This window comes from Leptodactylus fuscus, chromosome 5, assembly GCF_031893055.1.
Source record: "Leptodactylus fuscus isolate aLepFus1 chromosome 5, aLepFus1.hap2, whole genome shotgun sequence".
Lineage (NCBI taxonomy): Eukaryota > Metazoa > Chordata > Amphibia > Anura > Leptodactylidae > Leptodactylus > Leptodactylus fuscus.
This window is the reverse complement of record NC_134269.1, coordinates 123,895,524-123,914,768: the sequence shown is the minus strand read 5'-3', so window position 1 is coordinate 123,914,768 and position 19,245 is coordinate 123,895,524. Positions and strand designations below refer to the sequence as shown.

At 39.8% G+C, this 19,245-nt stretch overlaps 1 pseudogene; it reads right to left on the bottom strand.

Moving 5' to 3' along the window:
- Nucleotides 1–920: 920 nt before the first annotated feature.
- Nucleotides 921–1,029, bottom strand: LOC142205524 (5S ribosomal RNA; annotated as a pseudogene).
- Between the last annotated feature and the right edge of the window lie 18,216 nt (nucleotides 1,030–19,245).

Below are 19,245 nucleotides of genomic sequence, written 5' to 3'. Positions count from 1 at the left end.
TGGCCTGTTTATGTGCAGGACTAGACAAAAAAACCCATATTCATGCAGCCCAGCTAATTCCTGGCCAGTCTAACAGTGCTACAGTTATCTATCAATACATCATATTTCTCATTTATCTATCTCTTGACGCGTTTCGCCTCAAAAAAGGTTCATCAGGAGAGCGATACTTAATAGCAGAGTGGAGTAGTACATAAAATAATAAAGAGCTGCGGTGAAAACCACAATTCCTGCAGCCCTGGTGGTGGGCTGCAGTGCTGGTAATGAGTCTGACGCCATGTGCTGTTTCAGCCGTCTTTATACAGATCCTATTCTGGTCCTAGTCCCCGCCCTCTCACTGCCCAACCCACAGCTCCGGCCCGTCAGATAATCCTGGTCGGTTACGTCATAGTGGGAGTAGCTCATGGGGCGTGACCGTAAAGAACACAATCGTCACATGACTCAAGGAGGACAACAAAGCCCATATGGCAAGTAAGTATATTGTAAAGCGGCAATCCTCACTGCAATCACAGTATGCAGCGATCATGACACGGCAAGTTCCGCCATAGAATCCTGATCTTGCTATCACACTTGAGATAGTTAATCTCATATTATAACCTGTGCGTTCGATCTCTTCCTATGGTGTATATAGTATACTCGGATCGATTACAATGTACCTCATGACAAATCCACTGAGTGCTAGTAGTAGTGAGCTGTACCTTATTGTACAACTTTGCCTAACACATCCAATCACCAGGAAATATGCTCACATTAATAAACTGTTGGGAGCCAAAATGGCCCACAGTCTGCATGTATCCCTCATAGTTGCTACAAAAATTATGTTGTTAGGCTTCATCATTATTATATACGTTTTTATGTGTACTCTATTGCTTGTCATGCCCAGTATACATTATTGATAGTACCATATGTAATGAATTGGACTGACCCTACAGCACCTGGTATTCCCAGGCGGTCTCCCATCCAAGTACTTACCAGGCCCGACCCTACTTAACTTCCAAAATCGGGCATGTTCAGGGTGGTGTGGCCGTAGGCAGATATGACCAGCTTCATCTCTTGTATACACCATAGACTCCTATGTGATAATTGTTGCTATATGGCAGGACTGCCATTTCTTAATCCGGATATCTAAGTGTCTTTAAATATTTCAGAGGAAGGGAAGGAAGGATATGGAATCATTCATACCCATTGGTTTAATGCAATTGAACCTAAAGATCCATTGGGTTTCTTTTTGCAATAACACATTCTCCCAATCACCCCTCCTCGCTGTTTTTTTAACACACTCCATCCCTTGGAATTTTAGGCTGAAAACATCACCCCCATGTTTTTCACGTATGTGATTCGCTACTGGCATATCTGTACCTCTCAAAACATCGCCCACATGTTCTAAAATCCGTCGGCGAAATTGCCTTTTTGTCTTGCCGACATAGTTCATTTTACATGGGCATGATATTACGTACACTACACCTTCTGTCCGACATGTGATAAATTCATTGGTCATATATTTTTTACCCGTGGAATGAGCCAGCACCTCGCGGCCCTTTTGTTTGTAGCCACAGGCTCTGCACGAGCCACACTTATGAGTGCCCACGGGTGGAACAGAATTTAACCAGGTAGTTCTCATTTTTGGTTCTAAATGGCTCTGCATGAGTCTATCGCCTATGTTGCGTCCCCGTCTATAGGTCACAGATGGTGTTGGGGAGATGACCCTTTTGATATCTGGGTCTTGCTGTAATATTCCCCAGTAAGTATCCAATATGTGGTGGACCTCGGGTGCATGCTGATCAAATGTACTGATGAGTCTAATCCTTCCATCATTTTGTTTTTTAGGCTTAGGTGTCAGTAATACCTCTCTCGGGGTGTCTCTAGCCTGTTTTCTAGCCTGTTCTAAAAGAGATTTTGGATATCCCCTGCTGACAAATCGTGACGTTAACGACTCACATTGTCTGTCATATTCAGGCAATGAGGAACAGTTTCTCCGAATTCTGAGATACTGTCCCTTTGGGATACCTCTCTTTAGAGGTTGTGGATGGTTGCTGTCATACCGTAATAATGCATTAGTCGCTGTCTCTTTCCGATACAGCGTAGTTGTTAAATTCCCTGTATCTGAAATTGTGATTTCAATGTCCAGGAAGGCAATTGTTTTGGGATGGATTACTGAGGTAAATCTCAGATTCAGTTCATTTATGTTCAAAAAACTGACAAATTCCTCAAAAAGTTGAGTGGGTCCGGACCATATCAACATGACGTCGTCTATGTAGCGTAACCACAAAACGATGTGTTGAGTCCATTTTTCACTATCTTCCCCAAACACCACCTCCTCCTCCCACGCCCCCAAATACAGATTCGCGAAAGTTGTTGCAGCGGGGCACCCCATCGCGGTGCCCCGCTTTTGATGGAACACACGACCATTAAATAGAAAAGCGTTATGGGTGAGGCTGAAGTACAGGAGTTGGAGAATGAATGTGCTGTGTCGATCATACTGAGTCCCCCGGGTCCTAAGGAAGCGCCCCACAGCCTCACATCCCTTATCATGGGGGATGGAGCTGTAGAGGGTCCTGGGTGTGTATGTGTTTGTGTAGTGGGAATATTAAGAATGAATTTTAACAAATTATTTAATAAAAGTTAGGTTTTAGCCATCAAGTAAGGGGTACCCACAGATAAAGAGCCCTTGCATTTCTCCATCAGCTAAACAGAAAAAAAAGTTATAGGCATCAGAATATGGTGACTCCATTCATTTATAAGGCAGAAGATTAACTCATAGGGTCATATTTATTTTTACTTGAACATACTTCTTAAAGAGTATGTTTTGTTGAGGCTGGGTTCACACAAGCTTTGGCTCTTTATACAAGGATTCCATTCCCCTCTTTGCTTAAAAAAAAAAGTGGAGTGGAAAGCGCTGCAAGCTGCTCTTTTCTCTCTGCATTTTTAGCCCTTTTTAGGTGGAAACCACGCAGACCCCATTATAGTTTAGGGGGTTGGTGGGTTTCCAAGGGTAACTGTTGTAACGGTCTTAGACTGGTTCAGAGTCTTAAAGAGGACCTTTCATCAGATCGGGCACATGCAGTTCTATTTACTGCTGGAAAGCTGACAGTGCGCTGAATTCAGCGCACTGTCGGCTTTCCCGATCTGTGCCCGGTGTAAAGCGCTATCGGTCCCAGTACCGTAGCGCTTTACAGTCAGAAGGGCGTTTCTGACACTTAGCCAAGAACGTACTTCTGCCTCACCGCGCCTATCGCGCTGTGCTTTGGAGCGGGGAGGAACTCCCCCCTCCCGCTCCTGATAATGCTCGTTTATGGACGAGCTGTGTGAGCAGAGGGAGGGGGCGTTCCTCCCCGCTCCACAGTACAGCGCGATAGGCGCCGCGAGGCAGAAGGACGTTCCTGGCTGTCAGAAACGCCCTTCTGACACTAAAGAGCTACGGTACCGTGACCGATAGCGCTTTACACCGGGCACAGATCGGGAAAGCTGACAGTGCGCTAAATTCAGCGCACTGTCAGCTTTCCAGCAGTATATAAAACTGCATGTGCCCAATATGATGAAAGGTCCTCTTTAAGTTGCTACTACTTGGAAGCTGACTTACTTGCAAGGCTGATAACATAGTCAAGAGGAAGCCAGTGGTCGATGCACTAGAGGAATGTCAGTATTGATGAGGAAGGCAAATACTGTAGTCAGGAGGAAGTCAGTGGTCAATGCACAAGATGAACATCAGTATTGGAGGAGAAGGCAAATAGCGTAGTCAGGAGGAAGTCAGTGGTCGATACACAAGATAAGCGTCAGTGTTTGCAGCAGAGCAGGAGAGTCTAGCTAGATTACAGGCAGAGCTCAATAATCTCGCAAGACAGGAAGTGCAAGGCTTGGTTTATATAGGAAGTTCAATCAGAGAGCGGGGTGGAGCAAACCAGAGAGGTGGGAACTGAAACTAGAGGCACCGGGAACTAAGCTTCAGATCAGCACAGGAGCTATCCAGGAGGTTGAATATCTCAGTTGGAAGAGCTGCAGCCTGGGATGCTGAAGTCCCTGGGTTCAAGTCCTGACAACCTTTTTTTTTAAGCATATTAGATTTCCGTTTGGGGGGTCCCCAAGTGGACCCCTAAACGTAAACCTAAACGAAGATGTGAACGGGGCCTAAATGTGTATATAATTTGCATAAGGTTTAGTAACTTTGTAAATTCATTGCTTCAGTTATTTTGCTTAGTTCTTGAGTCATAGTCTTTATTAGGCCAGGGCAGTCATTGAACCTGTTAGGGATGGGGACATTTCTGTCTTGAAGTCAGCAAAATCATAAACACTTGGCTTCCTTTTATGTGTTATATAATTCCGTTAAGAACTTCTATAAGTTGTTGGTGAATTAGTATTCAGTGGCTATGTCTAGTATTTACATTTTACTTACTAGGCTAATTGAAACAAACATTTCAAATTATTAGAAACAATAGCCCAAGTAAGTGTTGCTTGCCCTGCAAATACATAATCTTTATTTTACCCTTTCACCTATTTATATGTTTAAAGTAATTAAATAAAGAGAATGACATAATAAATTGGGTATTTTGTAAAGTGACATGGTACAACACACGGATGTCTAATTACATGTATGTGATTATTAGATTAATTATAATTTAATAGAAACATGGATTTTTTTCCCCATTCAGTATGGTCAATCCTCCAAAATGTATAGGGCAAATAGTTCAGATAGTTCATATGGGCATAAATTTACACTTTCTCCATTTATAATTTACCTGTTTGATGCAAATTTCACATAATGATACTGTAAGAAACTAAAACACATAATTAATTTGTATCCACAGAAACATGATGGTTTAGCAATATCTGAAGGCCATCGAATTTCCATTATAATTTCTGTCACTAGAATGAATTGCTTTAACCTTTTCCATTCTCATTACCATCTTTGTCATGAAAATAGATTAAGAAGGGGCAATTTTCTGTTCTCTTAATAATCTCTGTCACAAGAATGGATTATTTTTGTATTCAGTTCTATTCTTGAAACAATCTATTCACTTTAAATATCTCTATCGATTTTTAAACTTTTGCAGAAGTAATTGTAACTATTTTCAGGATCATATTCTGCTTTATAATTAAATAGAAATGATAACTGCTAAATTAGCTACTGTAGCCTCTAATATCAAAGATAAGAACTATATATAAGACAAGTACTATTTTTATCAAAAACTTGCAAAGTTCTTTTCTTAATATCGACAGCTATCTAACATTAATGAGCCTTCTCCTATCCAATTTTCCCCTTATGGCAGTGAAAGAAAAATTACTTTCCAATTAGAAACCAGTGTAGACAGTAAGAACTTTAAAACTATGAAGAAGGAAAAGTTAAAGAACTGAAGGAATTATACTTCAAAATGTTATGCGTATTACAAATTAAAATACAGATGTTACAATGACTCCAAGCAAGCACATACAACAATGTTACGTCTCCTTATGGTTATTTGTTGAAAGAAATATTTACAGCTGTATATCAGGATGCACTATTAAATCTATAACCCCTTTAAGTTTTAATGTGTTCTTCTGAGGTTAATCATACATCAGTCTTGCATTATTTCTTGTTTTGTAAAAATCTAAGAAGGCATAAAAGATATAAGGAGATCATTTTTAATAGATTGAGCATACACAAAGACAACAAACACAAGACTAGAGATTAAAAATCAATTGTTTGCATGCATGTGTATATATGTTATATGTGTATAACTATCTGAACAAAGACTAGGGGTTACAGATGAGCAAGTAGTATTTGATCAAATACCTCGCTGCCATAGGAATGCGTGTAAGCAGCCGAACACCAAGGGGTTAAAGAGGACCTTTCATGGTTTGGGGCACAGGCAGTTCTATATACTGCTGGAAAGCCGACAGTGCACTGAATTCAGCGCACTGTCGGCTTTCCCGATCTGTGCCCTGGGTAAAGAGCTTTCGGTCCCAGTAACGTAGCTCTTTACAGTCAGAAGGGCATTCCTGACAGTCTGTCAGGAACGTCCTTCTCCACAGCAGCGCCTATTGCGCTGTACAGTGTGAGCAGGGATAAAAATAAAATAAAAAAAATAAAATAAAAAAAATAAATAAAAATGAATGCCCCCTCCCTCTGCTCACAGTACTAGTCCATAGACGAGTATTATCAGGAGGAGAGGGGTCACACTGTACAGCGTGATAGGCGCTGTTGTGGAGAAGGACGTTCCTGACAGACTGTCAGGAACGCTCTTCTGACTGCAGTGAGCGCACGGCCAGCACTGCTACATCTCAGCATCGGAATGCATTGACCAGTGTTGATTGACCAAATGCCATACAGAGTACTGCATTCGGCCAATCAACGCTGGTTCTGCCAGAAGAGGCAGAGTCTAAGATCGGTCCACAGCAGTCTCCAGTCTGGTCTGATCTTAGACTCAGCCTCCTCACAGACGAGCCTCTGGCAGAACCAGCGTTGATTGGCCGAATGCTGTACTCTGTATGGCATTCGGCCAATCAACACTGGTCAATGCATTCCTATGGAAAAAAGTCAGCTTGCGCATATTGCAAGCTGACAGGGATCCCGACCAGATACAGCCACAGATACAGCTAACCCTGCCTGTACATCTATCTCTGTCTCACAGTCACATAGTTCACAGTCTCATATGAACCAGATATTAAATCCACTGTTCGTATAAATTGGAGGTCACCTGAATTAGCCAGCCAATTACTTTTTCCGATTTTTTTTTTTTTTTTTTTATGCCTCCTCAATCGAACACTGTTCGCTCATCTCTAGTGGCCTGTCACAAACGCAAGTATTTTGCAATGCATTAGCAGAACAGACCCCCTGGGGTTCAAGACTCCCTAGAGGGTCTAAAAATGACAGTATGAAAAAAAAAAAAAAATTGAAAAGTATTGAAAATTCAAATAGTCCTCTTTCCCTATAATACATATAAAATTAGAACATTATTGTGCAACATATACAGATTAGGCATCCCTGTGTCTGAAAACTTATAAAAATATTTTTCCCATATGGTGAAAGCTGTAATGGAAAAAAAATATCTAAAGTGCCAAACTGCCGGTTTTTTTTTGTTTTGCCTTTAATAAAAACTTGAATGTCATTTCCTTTTTCCTTGAGTGATTTCTTCCCACACACGGAAAAAGAAGCGACATGCCCTTTCCTCAGGCAGATTCTGTGGACCACACTCCCTCCCAACTAGTCCCATTCATTTGGGCCTAATCCGGAGTGGAATTCCATGACTGGATGCTAGTGCACTTTGTGCACTGCACCAGCATGCAGTCGCGGCTAGCGTTTTTTGGACTGGATTCTGAGGCAGCCACCTCGTCAAAATCCGGTCCAAAAACTTCTGTGTGAACCCGGCTTAAATAAGCCAGGGGAGGTGGAAAAAATACTCTCCTTCCCTGGTGCTTTGGTGCCTCCCAGCGCAACGTTACCACTGAAGCCAGTCAGCAGCCTCATCGAAGGACACATGACGTTACTACCTGTGACATCCTAGGGTCGCATGACTGCTGAGGCCAGTCAGCGGCTTCAGCAAAAGGGATCTGGGACATCACAGCTGGTGAAGAGTTTCATTTCTAGAAGACACCAAAGCCACAGGACCGGATTGCATTGGGAGGACACTGTAGAACTGTGGACAGGTGTTTTTTTTTTTTGTTTGTTTTTTTCACCTCCCTGGCCTTTTTAAAAAATAATAATTTTGCCCATACAACCTCTTTAAACATTGATTCCATAACAGCCACTTCATATACAGTCACTAATAAAATAACTATTATATAAACATATAATATATGTCTATACTCCAGATCCTAAGATCCTAAGTTCCAGGCATAGGTCACATGTATAATTGATCACATCTTTCTTTATGTAAGGAGAAAAGTTGTTAAGTAATATATAGCTTTACTTAGGTCACATACAACACATGAGAGTGTAGTTTTTACGAAAGGCTAAAGGTTTCTTGTAAGCAGTTATTTTCTCATTTTAATACACTGCAGTATCCTGATCTAAGTTTTACAACATTCTTTATTTTTTCATTGGCAGCATTTAGATCATTCAGCACTAATTTAATTGACCTATTTTTAAATCCCTTCATTATTATTTATATTTATTAGCAAGCTATTAGATTTTATGCTTTGCTACTCATGCAGAGAATATTTAAATTACTTTTACATGAATGGTTAACCACGGAGAAGTATGAGTCTTTTCTTAGCAGTTAGGTTAAATTAGTTAATTGTTATTGCCCTCCACCTCACCTTCAGATCTTCCTGGTATTTTTTGTACTCAACGATTGTTACACCCTAGGGTAGTCTATAACAAATATAGTTATACAGGTTTTACAAATCAAGTTTTATCTTCAAACATTTAAAAAGTTAATACATATTGTTCATATGGGTTCCTTACTTATATATTGTACAGTATTTCATCCTATATTTACTTGTGTTAACAGATGTTTATTTATGATCTTTCTGTATATGACTGGTAGTAGGAGAAAGCTAAAAGATATACCCGCCCCTGCTGATCCCGCACAGGGTAAAAATGTCAAACTAGCCGTTATGACTGTTTGGGCAGATTTAAGATAAGTAAAGATAAGAATCTTTTAATAGTCCCACCATGAGGAAATTCAGTGTGTTACAGCAGCATAGAAAAATACAATAATAATCCAACATTCAAAACGCTCAGATAAAAAGATAAAGGAAAAATATAGTAGGAGGCATATCACAACTTCAGGATCTTTCAGATTTCTGCATGGATTGATCTACGCTTAGCCCGGTGTTGAATGTACAGCCTAACCGTAGTAGGGAGGAAGGACTTCTGATAGCGCTCCTTCTCAGACTTAGGGTGAAGCAGTCGGTAATGTATTGGAACATGATGCTTCTGCTTTTACTCTTGACACTTGTAGCAGTGGCACTGGTAGAAGAGGTGGAGAGCTGGATGAGTGAGGTGGACTGAGAAAGCTCAGAGGTTACCTGGATATAGAAGCAACTGACGCTTGCAGTGGTCTCTATAAATGCTGAACTAAGATGAGTATACAACCATCCTGATAATATTCCAATTTTTCTTCCCTTTGGAACACATGGGAGAATTGTGGAAACTGCTCCTCCTCTTTCGTCCCTCATTGCTAACAAATTAGGTAGCTTCTTCAATAGGATTTAGAAGCTGACAAACTCTCTTGTTTCTGTACTGTGTGCATTGCTACTCAAAGCATTGAGCCAGTTGGCTGTGAAAGCCATGTATTGTCCTTGTCCATAATTTCTGCTCTATATGTCGACTTTGGCGTGCACCTTTCCCCAGACTAACTTATCCAAGGAAAGTCCCATATTCTCCAACAGATGGGTAGCTTTCCTAAAGAAGTAATGATTGTTGGTGATTATGATGATAATGGTGACCATCTTCTAGATGTAGATGTGGCCTGACTACAAGGAAGATTTCAAGGAGGAGTACAACAGTCTTGCTCACTCTCCCTGCCAGTGCCATGACTACTGCTAAGTCTATTTTCCCAAATAAGTTGGTGATGTCTTTTCATGTGTGTACATAGACATAAATCTGATTCAAGATCACAGTACTTTCAGAAACAATATCTTGCTGTGATTGAGATGAGCGAACTAAGTAATCAAAAATGCCATCTTTATTCTCAGGAAGTATAACTATCTTGTGGCTACTGGTAGTATCACCAAAACCAGAAGCAGTTTTGCTGTTGCCATCCATACAGACAAAATTAGGTAAAACAACAGCAGCAGATATTCTCACTTACACCAAATATCTATGATTATATCACTTATCTGCCTGTAATTGATTAAATCTGATTAAACCTTCCTATTCCTAAAATTCTCTAACTCTATTGGGGGCTTTTCTGTACTGAGTGCTCTATATGATGCAGTGAGATGAATCACAGATCCTTCCCTATCTCAGCCATTACTGCAAATGCCTCGTGATCATGTTTACAGCACTTTATATAGAGTATATACCATCAGCACTGTAAGGTATCCTTCTACCATCGTCTATTGGCTGAGAGGCTGATGTCAGATGGTGCTAGAATGTCACACTGTTTCAAAGACTATGACAATCACAATACTTGCGACTTGGCCATTTTAATTTTGTTAAAAGCAAAACAATTTGGAATATTCGGGTGAAAACTAATGAGTTTGCTTATCTCTAGTTCCATCTGTCTTGAATGCTGCAAAATGGGTTTTGAAAAGTTTTGGGCTTATATGCAGAAAAAAATGTAAAAAAATTGAATTCTTTAACCACTCATTTGACTTTTGGTGATTGGGTGGTAAAGTGAGTTCAAATCAAAGGTCAAATTTGATCTTTTATTATCAAACTGTGGTGCTGTTTTAATATGCTTCAACCCGATGACAGACTTTGATTAAGATTAGGGCTACATGACAACTTCACCTTGACACCCTGTAACTGACGTAAGTCAATAGAGTCATACTGCAGCCCATAGGGTACCGTGATTGCGATTTCTATCTACTAAAAACCCTGCAGTACTCAATTTCTTTGCAACGGGTTTCTTCACATACATTAGTGAATGAGTCCTAGAGCGACATGGTGATCTTTGGTCACGTGACAAAAGTTATGGCCAAAGTTGTCATGTAGCCCTAGTCTTAGAGAAAGTAATATAGTTACTGATACACATACAAAGTTTTTTTTCTATAGCTAATATTGATATTTTTATTTATTCATTTATTAATGTCTCTCCTATCTTTACCTTTCTCTGTTAAATATATTGCATTTTCCAATTCATTGCTTTTATAATGGAATTATTTATGCCTTTCTATTCAACTAGTATTATAGGTGTTTAAAACGACTTAAATGGGTCTAATAAGTATTTCTAATTTAGCAGCTTCACAATAGGTATTTAACCTAAATATTGAGTACAGATGGCACAATTAAAGGTAGTTTCCAGATGTTTCAAGGCCTGCTTTATTTGCTGAAAAATTATTCGTAAGCTTTCTTCATCAGTTTCAGCAATTAAGTGTGTCATATCCTCCTCTACTGACTAATTTTCTTCTTTAATCATTAGGACTTGCCATCATTTTTTCAATGGCTGCACATGCAGGGTCATTAAATTAATGATACTATTTCTACAAGGAATAAAATATATGCAGAATTAAATACTGTATATATGTTCATGGTCGACCTGACCGCTTCCACTAATGCAACGATGTCTTCAACAGAAAACTAGTATTTTTTCCTATCATCTGCTTTAGACATTGAGGGAACTTCAATAGAGACAATACTTATTTCAGACTTTGAATTAGATGATCATAATGATTTAAGTTTTTTTAGAAGAAGGCTGCATTTCCACATGAGGAAGAGTAAAAATCGCTGTTGAAGCCTGAACTTCTTGTTTAAACAACAATCTTATGTCTTCTGAAAGAGAATTTTCCTGATTTACGATCTACTACTTCAAGAACTGCAAAGCATCTTTTTTTCTAATTATCCAAAAGTTTTTTTGTGCGTTTTTGTGAACTTTTGTCTTCACTAGAGGCATTTGTTCTCCTTATAGCAAAAAGAGCATTTACATATCCTAAGGAAGAATATAATAAACCTTTAGTAATTGATCCTCCAGAAGAGGCCATGTACTCCTAGAAATAGATACCAAAGCTGGCTCCATATACTCCATAGATTTGGAGTAAGCTTGACAGTCAGCAGAAGACTTAGTGATGCAATGATAGAAGAGCATCTATTACCTCGTGTCCTTTCTAGATTTCAATTTTTGCACCAAGACAAAGTTGCCCTACACCTTCTGCCTCTCAGACAACCTGGACTGTGACTTCATTAAGTAGTGCCAATGTGTACATGCCACATTACACAAGTGCCGATGCCAGGCACTTTTGGGGTGGCCTCTCTATGCTCCTGTATAGAACTACAAGAGCAAGAGAAGCCAGAAGAGGCGGAGTTGCTGCAGAAGAAGGAGGCGGCGCAGGAAAGAGCTCTGGGCAGCAATGGGGACACGCTCATCGGTGTTTCAGCGCTGGGGCCCGCCCTCATTGCTGTGGAGAGCTCATTTGCATACCGGTTAAAACCGGTATTTCTACAGAATGGTGCGGTGGAGACCACGTCTAAAGGTAGGAGACGAATAGCCTTTCTTAAGGCTATTCCGATGTGTTCATTAGAAAAAAAAAGTAGTTTAATGGTAGAATCCCTTTAAGCTACTGAAAGTGACTGTTCTATCCTGTTTTAGTAAGTGCCATAGAAACAAATAGGAACTCCGGAAAACCCGAGCCCAAGTAACTCCTGAACAACATCGTGCTACACTGTTACTGTAACTTCTATTTCCTTCTATTGGAGTTACAGAAACCGTGTGGCAGGTACAGTTACATATACTCATGTCAACCGTGACAGGATTGAAATGGGAATTTAAAGAATACTTTTCTTATTATTTCTACCATATACGTGATGTTTTCTCATATATCAAGTAACTTATCACAACCTATGCTAAACTTTTCTGAAGAATAGTAGAACTTCCAACTTATTAATGGTCGTATGTTCAGAGAACACTTCTGAATGTTTTAGATTGTTAATGCTTTTCTCTAATACTTTATGGATGAAAAGAATGAAGATTTCTTTTGCAGCCCCCACCGTTGAAATATATTTCAAAAATTACTTTTCCATTACTCAAGGGTTGCATTACCTGTACTTCACTGATTTCTATCTAAAATTTCTTTTTCACACATTTCCCATTCTTGTTTCCCAGATAAAACTTAACCCTAGGCATTCCCTTTCTATTTGTAAGCATTACATAAGTCTGTAATGTGTGTTATAAAAAAAATCTCTTGCTGCTGTCTTCTCATAATTTATAAAGGTTTGACCTATTTTATTAGTTAAGTGTATACTGGAAATGTTGATACCTACTATAAGTCCGATAACAAAACAATTCCACAGTTAGTATATAGTTCAAAAATAATGGCTTGTTTAGAAAAACGTAAAAAGCATTATCAATTGACTAGTAGTGAGGTAATACCATTACAATCACTAGCAGAATTGATATTAGAAGTATGAAACGCTGGTGGAATTTTTTTTTAATGTAGATTGTGAGCCCCATTATAGGGCTCACAATCTACATTTTTCACTATCAGTATGTCTGGAGTTTGGGAAGAAATCCATGCAACACAGGGAGAACATACAAACTCCTTGCAGATGTTGTTCTTGGCAGGATTCGAACCCAGAATTCCAACACTGCAGTGCTAATGACTGAGCCACCATGTTGCCCCTACTTTGGTGGAAATTTCTGTAAGAAATTATTCAAACAAAATAGTGTATAATGCAGGTGGCAAACACACCACAATATAATCCTGAGAGTAAGACTAGTGTGATTTTCCCTTGTAAAGGCTTCTTCATGATGTTTCCCATGTGGTCTCCAGCTATCACTTCATTCAAGACACAATTAGGAGTCAGTGATGAATAGGATAGACTTCCATTCCAAGCTCCATTGTTGTCTTGCTCAATGGAACACTTGAATGTTTACCTCATAGCCCAATTTTGTGCAAACACCTTCTAGTGGTTTGTGTCAACACTGCCCATCTAGGCTTGGGATCTGATGTCTAATTTCACTTTCAGACAATCCCTTCATGCATAGGCTCACCTTTTAGAACTTTGTTCTGTTATTCCAGTTCATTATTGTTTTCCCAATTAGTGCTAACCTCTCATAATAGGTACCTAGCAATCTTTGGGAGAATTCTATGACAAGTGTTGATAACTGTCAGACATCCCACAATCATCCCTCACCACTGATTTTTGAGGTTTCATGTTGCTTAAAAAATACTTTGCTTTCAGTCTGGCTTTTATGCCCCTTTCACATGCAACAGATTGTATCCAGATGCTTGAAAATTTGCTCATTTGTAGATCTTAGCAATACCTGTTGCCTTCTTGATTTGCAAAACCTTATGGATTGTCCTTCTTGATGTTTTCATTTCAATGTTGAGGAATGTATTCTTAAAATTATCTAACAAAAAGTGGTGTAGATTCAAATATCGCACCGATTGTATTAATGATGTGTACTCTTTTTAAATAAAATATTAGTATAAAGGAACATTATCCCTAAGGTATCATCAGATTAGAGAGTTGTCTTACATGCTTAGTTAGTGGTGGGCTATTTTGAGAAATGTTTGCAAAATTACGATGTTTGCTATACAGGAATCAGGAATATACCTACAATAAAGTCAGACTGTTATGACTCGATCATCGCACTCTCAGCCTGTTAGGTTCAGGCATACAGTGTCTGGACGGCATTCTGAGCGTGAATCGTCTGATGCACGGCAGGGGAATGTTCAAATTGGTGAGGGGGCTTAAATTTCAAAGAAAGCCAGGTGAGTACTAACCACTCCACAACTGTAAGTGGCCAAAACTGGCTAAAACAGAAGGTTGCTGAGTAATGGCTAGCTCCTCCCACCTTGTAGAAACCAAACAGCAAATGTGATTCCCATTTACAAAGCAGCATAGGAATGAATGATTAACTCTTCATGAGCCAGCATGAAACCTAATAAGTGCATGAAACATCATAAATAAGGGGCAACGTGGTGGCTCAGTGGTTAGCCTTGCAGCGCTGGAGTCCTGGGTTTAAATCCCCCCAGGAACAACATCTGCAAGGAGTTTGTATGTTCTCCCCGTGTTTGCATGGATTTCCTCCCATTCTACAAAGACATACTTATATGGAAAAAAAAGTACATTGTGATCACTATATGGGGCTCACAATCTACATTTAAAAAACAAACAAACATCATAAATGGTGTTAAACAACAATATAACAATTACGTTTATTCCCTGGGGCTTTGAAGAAATAACAAAGCTTATCCAGTGTCCTCTCAAGTGTCCTCTTAGTAATGCCATTCTGATGCCTTATTCTGCATAAAAATAACTTTTATTAAATATGTTAATTAATTCTATTGCAGTAAAGGAGCAGAGATTTAACCCCAGAAGTCAAGCTCTCCATGCATGTAGACTGACCCATTTTCTTAGGGTGGGGCAGAGTGGGCAATTTCCAAGGGCCCCCATCCCCAAAGGGGCCCCCAGGGTTTGAAGCATCATACTCCTGAATCTTTGGTAGCATGGTGCACTGACGGGCTGGTGTCCATACTTCACAAACCCAAGAAAGTGCCCAGGCCCAAGATCCTGAGGGGGCCCACTGGGCTGCCAAGTGCCTCACTTTTTCTCTCCCCACTTACCAAGTGTCCACACAGGATGACACCTCCCTCCTCCTCCATCCCAGGGGAAGATTGACTATATTGGGCTTCTGCACCCCAGTGTAATCAATCAGTGAATCATACCTGACTCAGTTCCAGGTATGTGCTGTGTCGTCTGTGTGTGTATACATGTGGTGTGTGAATGTGTGTATATGTGCTATAATAATGCCTGGATCTGTTTCCATTGATTTAAATGGACAATTTTGCCTAAGCAGTAAGCACGCTTATTTATGGTCAAACCTTAATAATAACATACTGTATTATTTTGTGGTAAATAAGGGAAAATATAACTACAGTTTCAATGCTGTCTTAATGGTCAGATAAATCATCTTTGGTGATCTTAAAATCATCTGATATCTGGATAGAAATCAAATAGGTATAATTTATTAAAGTACAAGTATATACATTTCTTCAAGATCTAGGTAGTGGAATATTTGTAATAAAATGTAGACTGATACATTTATTTTGTATTCAGTGAGCAAATATCTTCAATCTATTTCATAGCACATTGCCTCATTTAACAACTGAAGATTCTCCAAAGGTTTGATTTCTTTTCCATTTGTCAATATTTCAAAGGCTCAGGTAACGCTTTTACTTAGACTCATTCAATAAAAGGATTACAGAAACTAGTGTGCTATTACCAAAAATGTCAGAGCAATTTGTTACAAATCAGAGCAGCAATTCCTTCTTTGTAGTGCCATGGATAAAAAGGATCTGTGCTAATTAAGGCTGGGTATAGCTTCACACAGGTAGAAAGCAGCACAATCGCATTATCCAATATGACATGTATAAGGAAGTATCATCAGCACTGAAATATGTGAAAAAGTACTCGTCTTATGGAAATTTTTACCATTTAGCAATATGGCACATTAAAAATAAAACAGTTTATTATGAATGTGGATGCTAATGACTTTTACACAACTTGTAGAACTTTACATTTTTATGCATATGATTGCTGCAGAAATGTTTGTGACTTAAAATCAGATCCGTATTCTAAAATGTGCTGTTTGGGTCACAAGTTATTTCAGTTGAATAAAAGTCACACAATTTTCTGCAACAAATCTTCTCCATGAGTCTATACTCTTATTGTACCAGGTATCCTCTGCAGTTAACTCCAGATTTTGACGTAGAATCCGATTCAAAAAACCACCTCCCATTGACTTCAATAGGTTCCTTTTTTTTGCGAGTGAAAAAAGTAGTGACATGCCCTTTCTTGAGGTGGTTTTCACAGTGGAATCCACCACAGAGTCCACGGCGCGAACTCTCCCTCCCAACTATGACCATTCATTTGGGCTTAAACCAGAGTGGAACGCAGCGACTGGATGCCGGTGCACTGTATACACTGCACCGGCATCCAGTCGTGGCTAGCCTTTTTTTTAACCGGATTCTGATGTGGTCTCTGCCTCAAAATCCGGTCCAAAAAACTCCCATGTGAACCCCGCTTCAAAGAGGTTGTGGCCGATCGCCGTCCTTCCAATGCTAAGGAAGTAAAGGAAGCACTGGTCTTGCAAGTCCACCAGTGCTTCATTTACTTGGAGCATAGTGGGAACTTGTATCCTCAGTAGTTAGAACCTGATCTGACACTAATCCATTACACAGTATCTACACAATATGGAATTGTTGAATAGCTTCACTGGAAATTATTTTTGTGATAATAAATAGGAATTCTTTAAAACCTATTCCACAAGAAAAAACATAGCAAATCTAAGGATATGTCCTTTTTGTCGCTGAATCCTTACAGGAATGTGGCACTTTTTACCTATTGACCTATGAAGTGTTAATTCTGTTGCATTGGAATATTTAGTATTGGAGTATTTGCATTGGAGTATTTAGAAAAACTAGTTAAAATGACATTTCACCACCTCCACCAACTCTAGCTCTTTCTAACCTTCAAGTGCTGCTTCACTGATTCTGGCATAGTTTAAGTTTGTTCCCTAGCTCCCACTGTTCCCAAGCAATCAGTGTAGGTAGTTGTGATGCCTGATGTGCTAATTGGACTCTTAGCTGTTAGATGGGGAGTGTGTGATGGGGCAGGCAATGCCCACTGACACTGTCCTATCAGTATCAGAATTAGAGTTGATAGTATCAGACCTTTTCTGCATTGGCCCAAGACAACCTACTTGAACCTAATTGGCATATCTGGTGTCAAAGTGAATTACACTGATCGTTCAGGAATGGTGTGAACTAGAGAAAAAAAAGTCCAACTATGTTGGAATCAATGAAGCTATAACATTTGTAAAGGTTTTCCAAGATATCCCATTCTTGGCGTATTTCGAGGATAGGGCAATAATGTGTCATTGGCGAGAAGCAGGGCAACTGTCAATTAGCCAGTCATGTCATACTAGGTATATGCTATCAATGTTCTATCTCATAGGTCTCTGTAATTTTTGCCAAACCTTAATAAATTCGCAGAGTGGTCTGGGTCTTTTTCAGACATGGATAATGTGAGTTAATTACAATGTTTTCTGTAATGTTTGCAATTTAGTTGATTTTCTAAATATGTTCTATTTTTCTTATCTGTCTAAATTGCTTACACAAAGGTCAGTTAGAAATTGTATTTGTTTACTTTGAACATGATTGACATTTTAAAGTTTCATAATTATCCTGGTTAAAATTAATGCAAATTACCTAATCAGCAAATGCAGCAGTGTGTGATAAATGTGAAGTCAGGCAAGGATTCTCAATGAAGAATTCATTAGCATGCATTGGTTTCAGTGTTTTGATGATGTAATAATAGATGCTTAAAAATATACAGTGTATGTTTCAGTGTGCAATATGCAAATGTACTTGGGAATAATTCACAGTCACTGGTCTCTTGGCTATGTGATGTAGAGGATATACAACAGTTAAGATATACAAGTAAGTGCTTATTCACACACCTACCTGTCACATACTTATCCAGTCTTCATTTTTGTGGACAGCAAGCATATCCATTCATTTCACTATCTTCACATGCCAGTCTTTTTTAATGGAGCGTGAGTCCACAAATGAAAAGCAAAGCATGTTAATTTTCTTACTGATGCATCACATAAATTCAAGTATAAGGGTCTATAAAAAAAATGGCAACTGTATGCCAAGGTTTTTCATGGACCCGGAGACGTAGAAAGTACATGAAATGAGAAATCAGGTGATCTGCTTTTCACAGACTTTTCAAAACCATATCAACCATAGACAGCACACCAGCCGAATATTAGTAAGGTGTAGTAATGTCTGTGAATATACTAAACATCACATATCCGCAAAAACATGTGAATACAGCATAACAGCTCACTGAGTATATCTATAAAGTATTCTCATTCTATAAATTGTGTTTTATCTTTCCCAAGTGCTTATTCAGATCGCTGTAATGGGACTGTACTATATGGACTGTATTACATTTGTAGATCCTGTCTTAGGGTGCCTTCACACGGAGTTTACGCTCCGTGTATTCTGTCTACGCTCTGTGTATTCTGTCCATTTTACACGTGTAAAGATACACGTGTAAAATGTAGTTAGCCATTGAGTTCAATGGCTTGTTCGTATAACATGCGTCTTTTTGCGCGCGTTATATGTCCGTAACGACCCATTGAAATGAACGGGATCTGTTTTGAGTGCTCACATTCTGACACGTGTATATGCAGGGGTGAACCTAGGGTTTCTGCCGCCTGAGGCGGACGTCAGAAAGCCGCCCCCTACCCGGAGGAGGGGGCGGTGCCGAGCGGAGGGGGTGGGGCCAAGTGGAGGGGCCGCGGCGGAGCGAGAGTCGTTAGCAGACAGAGAGCAGGCAGGGAGAGGACCTGCTCTCTGCCTGAGCGTGAAGGGCGGCCGCTGGAGCAGCGCTGCGTCCACAGGGCCGCCACAATCCACCGCTCAATGACGGTGACGCTAAGCCAGTCCAGGACAGCTTGTCCTGGACTGGCTTAGGTCAGAAAAAATGCCTCCCTCCCCCAGGGCCCTGGCATAGCGCCGCCTGAAGAGGTCGCTTCAGGTCGCCTCATGGGAGGTGCAGCGCTCTGTATACATGCCAGAATGCGAGCCCATTAACGCCGTGTGAACTAGCCCTTACCTGCAGATCAAATGTTCCAAACTTGCTACAACATA